Source organism: Pseudophryne corroboree, chromosome 6 (genome assembly GCF_028390025.1).
Source record: "Pseudophryne corroboree isolate aPseCor3 chromosome 6, aPseCor3.hap2, whole genome shotgun sequence".
NCBI classification, from domain to species: domain Eukaryota; kingdom Metazoa; phylum Chordata; class Amphibia; order Anura; family Myobatrachidae; genus Pseudophryne; species Pseudophryne corroboree.
Genome location: NC_086449.1, coordinates 331,370,148 through 331,383,288, shown reverse-complemented (window position 1 = coordinate 331,383,288; position 13,141 = coordinate 331,370,148).

Genomic DNA, 13,141 nt, shown 5'->3' with positions numbered 1-13,141 from the left:
GAAAAAGAAGAGAGAGAGATATGGCTCACAATAACAAGAAAGACAATATGATTGCGGAGAAAACTTACGCACAAAGGGGAACGATCGCATGCGCCTCTGGACATCCAGCTCCCGATTATCAGCAATGAGAACCGTTGAAGAGTAGAGCTGGATGTGATCGGCTTGTCTATTTATGTCCCACACACAATACAATTCAATGGTCCCTACAATCTCATTGTTCATTGGACACAGGAATTCGTCTTCGCACTAAAACAAAAGGTCATAGGTTGATTCATACAGGTGGGCTGTGTCTACTTCCAACTGCTCAGGTGGGTGGGAAACTAGGTTTCCCGCCGCATGGATAAGTAAGTGAAAATAATAGTAAATGGACATAAACTTCTTATGTCCATAACTATTCGCACGAGCGATTAATTCGCTTCAAACCAACACCGGAATATTGCTAATTAAATACTCTTCCGATGGATACTAAACACCACTGTATAATCCTTGTCTGACCCCCTGTATCAGAAAAAGAGGGATCTCTCTGTCCATGAACATGCTACATTAACTAAACTTTCAGAATCTATCAAAGGGACCATGATCTACAAAATACATTATATGGTTAAAATATATATCGATTGAGTCGCCCGCTAGACGCATACAAACTCTACCGTAAATGCGCATATCGTGCGCCTGCGGGTGCCCGCGAAGGTGAGTATGCGCACGCATGGGAGAGCTCTTGCACGCGCAGCGGGAGCTCGCATGAGGTGCAAATATGGCAGTGTGCATAGTGATATTTTTCTGACTTTGACAGTCCACCCTTTGGCAGTCAACAATAACTGCCACTTCCTAAAACATTTCAAAACGAGAAAAATATATGTCAAGTGTAAATACATTTCCATGATTGGGTAGGGGAGGAGAGGAGAAGGTAGGAAAAGGGTATGACCTAGTGAGATAGCAGAAGCATGTGTGTATGAATCCATGTTTGGGGGGTCATGTATCATCGTGCCGTACGTGTTTTAAATCAAGCTTCGAGGTATTGCGAAGTATACATTTGAATTCCTTCTTATCCCGTGTTACGGGTCTGTGGATGGGCTGTCAAACTTTACCGAGCTCTCTTCGGCTTTTGGTTGCAACAAAATGGGGGAGCACATTTTAGTTGATGATACATGAATGGGGGAATATGTGATTGCTGATATCTGTGCTGGTATTCCCTATCGACTATGTGTGTCATTACCTGAAGGTTGTAGAGATGAAGATAAGACACAATTATGGTAAATGCAGTGGTATTCTATGTCAGGTTAATGAACATTTGTTGGTTGAAGTCTTGTCTGGTGTCTGTTGAATGCAGTCTTCTTTGGGCTTTTGCCAATAGGTGTGGGCAAAAGCTTTGTCAATGTCCATAGACTTACAAAAAGTGTTGGGCTAGCGTAAATTTAAAATTTCTAGGGAAACTGGGGGTCTATGGCATAGTTCATCAAATATCTGTGTATAAGGTTGTCAAAACTTCTTTAATCCATCAGTTGTCTGTATACAGGCTCGTCAAATTCCTCGTCCAGGTGGGTCTTTTTACCTTGGAGAAAACGGAAAAACAGGTGAAAGAAACGGACCGTATAATCGCATTTTCATCACATCATTGTTTCTACCGTTGGGTCATAAATCAAATCCATTGGAATTACAGTTTCCTCACTCCTTAAACTCATCACCCTAGTACTTCGTTTACACTTCGTTAAAGCCTGACCGCATCTAAATATCAAGCCAATCGTTATGACAACACCTAAGATACATAGGAGAAACTTCCCTACATCCATTATGACTCCTTGAGCCCATTCTCCTAAACCAGAGAACCAATTTCGCGGGTTCAACCATGACACCCAACCAGTCAGCTCATTACCCACAGCAGCAAGGGTGAGATTGTGTCTCCTGCGAAATTCCCACTTTAATTGGAGAATATCGTCCATCTTTTGGTCTATGACCTCGACCGGGTCCTCGGTACTATTCGTTATATATGTGCAGCATTTCACGCCGTACTGCGTTGCCAGTGTGACACAATATCCACCTGTCACTGCCGTGAGATAATTGAGAATCATTCTATGCTGAACCAGTTCTGTTTTATAAGCTTGAAGCTCTCTTCCAGTATACCTAAAAGTGTCATCATACATTTCTGTGATATTGTCTAACAAATTTGCGAGCGCAGATATGTATTTATAATTCAACACTCCTCTGGCGGTGCGAGTGATGTCTAACGCAAGTAGAAACTGAATCCCGGTGGATTCATGGATCATGTCAGAGGCCGGATGCTCTGTTCTTTCTATCAGGTGCCGTTTAACTACGTGCTCGTAATGAGTATGAGTATAAGGAGCTTGGGCAACACGGTGTATATCTTTCATTTTGGCATGTGATACAGTCATTACTTCAGGCAGTACTTTTCCAATATAACAAAATCCTTCAGAGTTTGGGGCAAGCCACTTATACGCCTTCCTCCCGCATATGAAATATGCATCATCGGGGAGAACATATGGGACGGAGTAGGACATAACCATATTACACATCTTCCATGTGAAATCTCCTAACCCTAATTCTCCCATCTGTCTAGTACACGTATCAGCTTGTACGATATGTGCACAGTATCCTGGTGATACCTCTCCAACTCTCGTAATCCTACTTCCTAGGGTATACCTATATCGGAAAGATTTTCCTCTACTGGCTATGTGGCGTATAAGCTCTGTATCTGTCGGCATTCTATCTGCTCTATATGAAAAGGTCATGGTTTGGTTACTCCATGACACTTCCCAATTTCCCGGCTTTCGGGGATTGGAAATGTTAAAACATATTAGGGATCTATCCACATGATATTGGTGGAGCTTCAAGCTAGGAGGACTGGAGATATTAAACCTCCTGTCCACCGGCCTCCCACCACTTAGCTCAAGTACCTCCCCTATCGTTAAAGGAAATGGTACTAGTCCTGATTTGCTATGACCTTGAGGTACTTGAGAGCATACCCAACAATCTGTTTGATTTAACACACTACCCACTAAGGAGTGATAGTCACTCAAGGGATGCCGGTCCATGTGGATATTAAAACTGGATTGGCATTTCTTGATGCACCCATCCTCAACTACATTGTCACAGAGCCTACAGATACAGTTTTCTTCAGCTAACAATCCTTCACAATTCCTTCTATGGTCTATGTTATCGGATCGTTTTCTGATACTCGCCTTTGCTTGTTGATTATGTTGTTCTCGGAAAACTACGCCTCCATCTCTGTCATCAGAACCCATTCCAGAACCTCTCTCGACCTCCATGGTACTCTCGCCGGAACAGACTGCTCTGGTCAACATCATGGTCAACAGGAAAATCCGGATCACAGTCTCTTGAGGCAAGTCCATCTTAGGAGGAAACGAAGAAGAATGAGAAGGGGGGAAAATAATTTGAGGGAGAGGGGATGGGAAGTGGAGAAAAACAATAAAAGGGAAACGGGGGATCGACAACTGCTTTTGATCTTGTGATTCTCAATGCTTAGGTGCCGCCTCAGTCCTCCTGGAACAGACACTCCAGTGATACAACTTCCTCTACCGTCTGTTCCTTATCACGGGACCTCTCTGGATCAGCAACCTTCTTACAATGGGATGAATGAACCCAAGTCTCTCTCTCGGCAACCTTCAATGCTGTAGTGCTAGTCAATAAGACTTGGTATGGTCCTTCCCATCTGTCAATAAGGCAACCTGAGCGTAGAAAATTCCGTATCATTACATAATCCCCAGGTTCAATGTCATGACAATTACTATCTGGTAAATCAGGAATCACCAACTTCAAATTATCATTTTGATTCCTTAGCTGTTTACTCATGTTAATCAAGTATTTTACAGTCACTTCATTGTTACACTTCAAATCATCCTGAGGGTTAATCATAACATGCGGTTGTCGACCAAACAAGATTTCAAAGGGAGACAGATTAAGAGGGGACCTGGGAGTAGTTCTGATGCTGTATAGTACAATGGGTAAAGCTTCTGGCCATGTCAATCCTGTCTCTGCCATAACTTTGCTCAGTTTATTTTTAATAGTGCTGTTCACTCTTTCCACCTTCGCACTCGCCTGTGGACGGTATGGAGTGTGCAGCTTGCTATCAATTCCCATCAACTTACACATTCCTTGAAAGACATCACCTGTAAAATGGGTACCCCTATCACTTTCAATTATTCTAGGGATACCATATCTACATACAAATTCCTGCACAATTTTCTTAGCAGTAAACATAGCGGTATTTGTGGCCGCAGGAAATGCTTCGACCCAATTTGAGAACACATCTATACAAACAAGTACATATTTCAAATTTCGACAAGGGGGTAATTGGATAAAGTCAATCTGTATTACCTGAAAAGGGCCGCCTGTAGGTGGGATATGCGATGGTTCTGTTGGTATTGCCTTTCCGATATTCTTTCTCAAGCAGGTAAGGCATGACATTGCTCTCTTACTTGCATGAGATGAAAATCCTGGGGCGCACCAATATGCTCTTACCAACTTACACATTCCTTCCTTGCCCAGATGAGTCAGCCCGTGTGCTGCCTCAGCTAAACATGGAAGATATGCTCTGGGGGCCACTGGTTTACCTTGTCCATCCGTCCAGAGTCCTGAGGACTCCTGGCCATATCCCTTTGCCTTCCAGACTGCCTTTTCCTGTGTGGAACACAAATTTTGAATTTCACACAGCTTCTGTGTGTTGATGGTATTAAATACCATCAATTGTGTGGTGTCTGCCTGTCTGGGGGTACCAGCTGCTAACTTAGCAGCTTCATCTGCTCGGCTGTTACCAAGTGATACTGGGTCTTGGCTATATGTGTGTGCTTTACACTTGATAACAGCCACTCTGTCGGGTTCCTGTATCGCTGTTAGAAGCCTTTTGATGTGAGCTGCATGCGCTACCGGTGTACCAGCTGCCGTCATGAAATTTCTGAGGCGCCATAGGGCTCCGAAATCATGGACTACCCCGAATGCGTATCTAGAGTCGGTGTAGCTATTGGCTGATTTGCCCTTAGCCAATTCACATGCTCTGGTTAGGGCGACCAGTTCAGCAACCTGGGCTGAGTGAGGTGGGCCTAGCGGTTCTGCTTCTATGGTGCCTTGGTCAACTACGACTGCGTATCCAGTACACAAGTCTCCCGAGTCTGACTGTCTGTGACAACTACCGTCGGTGTAGAAAGTAAAGTCTACCTCTTCTAGTGGGTTGTCACTGATGTCAGGCCTTGCCGTGAAATTTTGGGTCAAATATTCCATACAATCATGTGTGTCATCCTTTGTATTAAATCCTCCTTCCCCACCACTCTCATCCTCCACCCTTTGTGCCTGTCCAGGCACACCTGGGAGATATGTTGCAGGATTTAATGCACTGCATCTCCTTATGGTGATGTTTACGGGGGCCATTAGTGCCAATTCCCATCTTGTAAACCGCGCTGATGAGACGTGTCTGGTTTGGGCAGAATTTAGCAAGGCTGACACTGCATGTGGTGTATGAATTGTGAGGTTGTGACCTAGCACTACATCTTCGCTTTTCGTTACTAGCAATGCTATCGCAGCAACGCTTCGCAAGCATGTGGGGAGGGATCGCGCTACCGTATCTAGCCGAGCGCTGTAGTATGCTACTGGCCTGCTGGCATCACCGTGCTTTTGAGTTAGGACGCCTGCCGCGCAACCAGCACTTTCTGTTCCGTACAGCTCAAAGGGTTTCCCATAGTCTGGCATACCTAATGCTGGTGCCTGCGTTAGGCACTGTTTAAGTCTCTCAAATGCCATCTCGGACTCGTCTGTGTGCGAAATACGATCAGGCTTGTTTGAGGAAACCATCTCCTGCAAAGGTAATGCTAGAATGGAAAATCCTGGGATCCAGTTACGGCAATACCCACACATTCCTAAAAATGTTCTGATTTGTTGCTGGGTTTGTGGCAGAGTCATGTCTCTAATTGCTTGAATTCTATCAGCGGTCAGGTGTCTCAGTCCTTGTGTTAGACAGTGTCCCAAATATTTTACTTTAGTTTGGCATAATTGTAACTTGTCTTTGGAAACCTTGTGTCCTGTGTCTGAAAGATGAAACAGGAGCTGTTTCGTATCCTTCAGGGATGCTTCCAATGAATCAGAACACAGTAGTAAATCATCCACGTATTGTATTAATACTGATCCACTCTCTGGTTGGAAAGACTGTAAACAATCATGCAAAGCCTGGGAAAATATACTTGGACTGTCTATGAAACCTTGTGGTAATCGAGTCCATGTGTATTGGACTCCTCTGTATGTAAATGCAAACAAATATTGGCTGTCAGGGTGCAGAGGTACCGAAAAGAAAGCGGAGCAGAGGTCAATAACAGTGAAAAATTTTGCAGTGGGAGGGATTTGCATAAGGATGACAGCTGGATTTGGCACTACGGGGAACTAACTCTCAACTATTTTGTTAATCCCCCTTAGATCCTGCACTAGCCGGTAACCCCTCCCCCCACTCTTTTTCACAGGGAAGATGGGACTATTGGCAGTGCTGGACGTTCTTACCAGAATGCCCTGTTGTAGCAAGCGCTCTATTACTGGGTATACTCCTAACTCCACCTCTGGCTTCAGAGGGTATTGTGGGATTTTTGGAGCTATCCTACCATCTTTTACTTGCACAACTACTGGAGCTACGTTTGCCATCAATCCAGTGTCTTGTCCGTCTTTAGTCCACAGTGACTCTGGTATCTGGGATGTCATTTCTTCTACTTGGGATGGAGTCCTATTTGTCATAATGGTATGTGACATTAATTTTGATGGGGAGTCTAACATGTCTCGCACTTCCTGAGCGTGATTCTCAGGTATGTCCAAGAATACACCTTCAGGAGTACAATAAATGACGCACCCCATTTTACACAATAAGTCTCTTCCCAGGAGATTAGTCGGTGCCGATGCAGCCAGCAAAAAGGAATGCTTGGTATGTAAAGGCCCTATTGTAATCTCGGCTGGTTTGCTAACAGGGTAGTGCTGGACTACTCCCGTTACTCCCATGGCTGGAATTGTCTTACCAGTGGTTCTCATGCCCACTGTCGAATTTATCACTGATTTGGCAGCCCCCGTATCTACAAGAAAGTTTAATGATTTACCAGCTACATTAATTGCAATTTCGGGTTCACTACCAAGACTTGCAATCAATTTTACTGGCTGCAGATTACAGGTATGGCCACACCCCTATTGGGTATGGTGACCTCCCTGAATCCCGCTGGCAGCAACTACTTGTGAAGGGGTTAAATGGGAACTACCAGAGGCTTGCCAGTCTCTGTTCGGGGGGTATCTTTTTGTTTCCCCTGCATGTGGCTCATAACTCCGTTTCTGCGGACCCTGCTCCCAATGTCGTGTGTCGTGTCGTTGTCTAGGGGGTTGATAAGGCTTTTGTATGTTTCTTGATTTACAGTCTCGTGCAAAGTGTCCCTCTCTATGACAAAAATAACAGGTTACCACATTTGACTTACCCACAGGGTTTGGTGATCTATACAAAGGCTGCCTTGTGGTCAGGGCCTGTATACTTACGGCCATTAACTTATCACCTTGTAATTCCCTGTGTCTGGTGATATTCCGATCGTGATCCACAGCTGCCTCTCTCAAAGTAGCCAACGTCAGACCTCGCCAACATGGTTGCGTGGTCTGTATCCTTGTCTTTAATGCCTCTTTTAAACCATCCATTAGTACAGATACTGCTACCTCTCGATGGTTTATGTTTGTTTTAATGTCCTCTATGCCTGTGTACTTTGCCATATCTAATAATGCCCTGTGAAAATATTCTGCAGCAGTTTCTGACTCTTTTTGTTTAATGGAGAAAATCTTGTTCCATTTAACTACAGCTGGAAAATACTCCTTTAACTGTAAACTTATCCTTTTTACATTGTCTTTGTTGTACACATCTGTAAGAGGTACATCCTGATCCAATCCACAGTCAGCTAAAAATTAAGCCGAGTCGACATTGGAGGGTAAACAAGCCCTCAGCAATACCTGCCAGTCTTTGTTATTGGGCTCTAAAGTGTTCCCTAGGTCTCTGATGTATTTCTGGCTAGCAACTAGATCTTTTCTAGGATCAGGGAATTCAGACACTATGGTTCTTAATTCCATTCGGGAAAACGGGCTGTACATGGCAATGTTCCTGATAGGAGTGACTCCTGTAGTGTCCGTTTTCCCATTTGGACCTGCTATTACCCTCACGGGAGCAAGTTTAATAACCTCATTCTGTGTAGATTCTACAGCCTGTGGTGAAATGGTTTCAGCATAGTGTATGGTGCCGTACTTACCCGTTGATACGACCTCACCTGTCCCTCCGCTAGGGGGCTTTGTTACTAATCTTATGGGTTGGGCCGTGCCTACTGTTGTTTCTGATATGGTGGCTGCTAGAGAGAGCGCCGATATGGTTGCCGATTCGTCCTCTTGATCGCACTCCTGGGGAAAGTTCAAAACAGGGTACAACTTGCACGGGTTAATACTTGCATTGGTTAACTTATTAACATTTACACAGTTGCTAAGTGTTTGTTTGTTACACCCTAATGCGTCATTCTCCGCAACCAATTTCTCTCCTGATATGTATGGTGGCGGCGGGGCCGTGGCCACCAGTTTCCTGGTAGGATTAGATCCCGCCGCCTGAGCCAATCCTCTCTGTATTTCACCCTCCTGTTGCCATAACTGCAAATAATCATAATGTTTGATTCGTCTCTTTGTTGATTTAATGAGACATATCCTCCTCCTTAAATTTTGTAACACTTCTGGGCTAAAGCTGCCTACTCTTGGGAACTTCTCCCCGTCATGCACAGTCATTCTCTCCCATTCATCACATAAAACTTCTGTGTGTGAACCGTATTTTTCACACATTACGTACCTTGCCGACCCGATTGGTCGGTTTACTGAATCAACCCGAACCGAGGTTGATCGCCCCCTACCTGAACAATTGGCCCCCATAACTTGCAGGTGTTGCTTTCACCACCTCTGACCTTCAATCAGGGTCTTCAGCGAACCCTTACAAAAACCAAAATGTTCACGATAGGCTGACGGTGTCGGTTTACCGAGTACCCCACTCACTCGCCCACGCCGACCAATACGACCTACACACTGCCCTAGTGCTGGCGTACTCGACCCAGGGCCCCTATGAACCTTCGTTTACTGGAACATGTGAGTGTGTTCCGCAGAGCATTGACCCTTTCCAGTAACTGTTGGCTGTTGGATAATTCCTGAGTGACCAGCGAACTTCCCTTCAGAAAATAAAAAATTACACAAATCACGTCAGAATGTACAAATAGTGTTTGTGACCCGTTTCGTACACAAATGGTACTGGTCAGATTTACTAATGCACACAATTACGTGCGGTACAATCGTTCAGCACATAAGCAACTAATCTTATGTGCGGAGCGACCAGTGGAATCAAAAATTGCGGCTGCGAATTCCTTCAGCATGAGCTTTATTGGCCTATATGGGTTCTACACCAACCCCCTGGGTTGTGCTCTCTTCTCTATTTATAGCGGACTTCCTAGTCTGCTGTACCTGGACCTCCTGGTCAATTCCGGACCTCCTGGTCTGTGCTACAATAGACCTCCTGGTCTGCTGTACTCTAATGCTCAGATTTTATGTTTAACAAAGGATGCCTCCCTTGCCACCATGCACGTCACTTACATGTATGTACCCTGCGAGAACTCGACTTCCTGTGGTTCAAACCTCAAAATTGTATAAACTTATATATGCAAACACTCACTCACCACATGTACACTTTTGTTTCTATTTCTATTTCTGCGCAGAAATTTTCTTTCCTTTAGACCAGATGTGTTGTAAATTTGGAGAAGGATCTGTTAATCTAAGTTTCGGACACTAAAATAGATTTGCGCTATTTATCGCGTTGCCACCTTTTCGCCTGTTACAATAACACTAGCGTGTGATTTGAGTTACGTGGGCGTACCCGGACGCTCCGTTGCGTAATATACGCTGCGTGCGTCGGCCTTTGAGTTGCGTACGCGAGTCTCACCCTTTGTTAGAGACACGTGTACACAAAGCAAATATCCACCGTAACACAATGTACACGTTTATCAATGTAGATGATCCTTGATCATCTACCGAACACCACACCAATCTCTCCTTGTATCTTTAGGCAGAGCTGCGTGTGTGCTTTGCAATTTATCTCTTAATGTATTACTTTTATACTTTAACTATGAAATAGCGGCAGATCTCTCTTAGCACGTTTTATCAATTATAGAATGGCAAACAGAAGAGTGATATATGAAAATACACGAATGAAAAGAAATGCAGATATGTGCGTGCGTGCGTACGCAAGACAGAAATAAACAGTTTTAAAAGACACTAGCGTGTTGTTCTTACCTCCGGTTCCGGATTCCCTCAGCACCCTTTACTAAGCGAAGCAGATGCTTATCCAGACAGCACTACGAGGAATATGATCTCCCGCCCTTTGCTGATGGATAATGTCTGCTGGAATTACCTAGCAGAGATATGTGAAGGACGGACGAGCCGCCAATTGATTAAAGCTAAATATTTATCTTACTTAAAACCCTTTAAGAGGTCTAAGAACACAGTATGCTATTTACGTATGGTATACCGTAAGGGTACGCACGTTGCGTAACAATCGCTTAGCCGTAGTCGAGACGCTCGAGCGTCACGTTCGCTTACGGCCAAGGGATCACAGGCAGGCACGCTATAGGCTGCCGACTAGATGAAGCCAGATATTTATCCTATATAACACACTATACAGAGGTTAAGAAACACTGTACGCAACTGGCGCACGAGGTACCGTAGGGGTACGCTCTTAGCGTAGCGGACGCTGTATCGGGAGCGAGCTGCTCGAGCGACACAAACGCTCGTGAGAATACGCTGTTGGTATCGGGCACACTATAGGTGAGCGACTACCGTAATGCTACGCTATCAGCGTAGCGGACGCTCGAGACCACGAGGAGATCACGAGCAGCGCAGACGCTCACAAGATAACAATCAGTAGGCCTTGAATGTAACACACAGAAATGATATTCTTATACTGTAAACCCTTTTGTAGTGATAAGGTGAAAATCCAACACAGTTTAAGCTGGTTTACACTAAAGCTGTTTGAGCGATAGAGACGCTCCTATTACCCACTGCAATAAACACACAATACCGGTCTAAGGCCTTTTAAGGAAATGAATGAACGTTCAAAAAGAATAATACAATACAAGTCATACACTACAATATAACATAGACTACCTAACCAGATAACTACACAGGAAATACAATATCAGTACAATAACTATATAAGAGAAACGAGAGAGAAAAAGAAGAGAGAGAGATATGGCTCACAATAACAAGAAAGACAATATGATTGCGGAGAAAACTTACGCACAAAGGGGAACGATCGCATGCGCCTCTGGACATCCAGCTCCCGATTATCAGCAATGAGAACCGTTGAAGAGTAGAGCTGGATGTGATCGGCTTGTCTATTTATGTCCCACACACAATACAATTCAATGGTCCCTACAATCTCATTGTTCATTGGACACAGGAATTCGTCTTCGCACTAAAACAAAAGGTCATAGGTTGATTCATACAGGTGGGCTGTGTCTACTTCCAACTGCTCAGGTGGGTGGGAAACTAGGTTTCCCGCCGCATGGATAAGTAAGTGCAAATAATAGTAAATGGACATAAACTTCTTATGTCCATAACTATTCGCACGAGCGATTAATTCGCTTCAAACCAACACCGGAATATTGCTAATTAAATACTCTTCCGATGGATACTAAACACCACTGTATAATCCTTGTCTGACCCCCTGTATCAGAAAAAGAGGGATCTCTCGGTCCATGAACATGCTACATTAACTAAACTTTCAGAATCTATCAAAGGGACCATGATCTACAAAATACATTATATGGTTAAAATATATATCGATTGAGTCGCCCGCTAGACGCATACAAACTCTACCGTAAATGCGCATATCGTGCGCCTGCGGGTGCCCGCGAAGGCGAGTATGCGCACGCACGGGAGAGCTCTTGCACGCGCAGCGGGAGCTCGCATGAGGTGCAAATATGGCAGTGTGCATAGTGATATTTTTCTGACTTTGACAAAATCATGGAGGAACCTTGGACTACACCCAACAGGAGATATAGAATTCCAAAAAAATGGGATTCTTACTACCCTTTTCCAACTGGGGACTGTTTAAAAAGAGAAGTTCCTCCTAAGGTAGATACGCACATCATTTGACTAGTGCGAAAATCTATTTTACCCTTGCCATCTACATCATCAAATGATTTCACAGACAGATGAGTGGATGGTTTTTTGAAAAACATATTTTCTCTTTCAGGGGCAGTCATAAGGCCTGCTATGGCCTCAGCCTGGATGGCAAAAGCGGTTGTTGAATGGGCTGAAGAATTGGAAAATGGGCTGTCAGCACCTACTAGGGAGCAGGAGTCCCATATAGCCCATATGAAACAGGCTGCGCTATTCCTAGAAGAAGCAGCAATGGATATGGGTACGATTGCTTCTAAAGCGTTAGCCTTAACGATAGCTGCTCGCAAAGCAATTTGGCTACGTACATGGAAAGCTCATTCAGAATCCAAAAAGGTTCTGGAAGCTTTACCTTTTGTTGGGAACATCCTTTTTGGTAAGGAATTGACAGATATTCTGGAGTCAGAAGCTGAATCCAAGAAAGTCAGGTTTCCTGCCAGCTATAATCCTAAAACAAAGAGCTCGAGATTACGGCAATTTCGGTGGCAGGGTAAAACAAAAGGTAAAAATGAATCAAAACAAACCCAGTACAATAAGTCTGGTAAAGCAAGGAAGCAGTGGGCCACTAGAGGGCCAGCTTCCAAACCAGAACAGAAACCATCAGCCTGATAGTGCGAGCCTCCACTTGGGGGACTCCAAGGTAGGGGGCCGTCTTCTTCAGTTTGCACACATATGGCAGCAGTCGACAACAGACGCTTGGGTGCAAGAAGTAGTAGCTCTGGGTTATGTTTTCCCTTTCAAGAAGCAGCCTCCTCGAAGGGTTTTTTGTACCAGCCCATCTCATATAGAGGCAAAGGCCAGGGCGCAAGAAGCAGTTCAGACATTGCTTCAGTCCGTGGTAATTATTCCAGTACCCCCGGCACAATGGGGTCAGGGTTTTCACTCCAACCTATTTTTGGTCCAGAAGCTGAATGGGTCG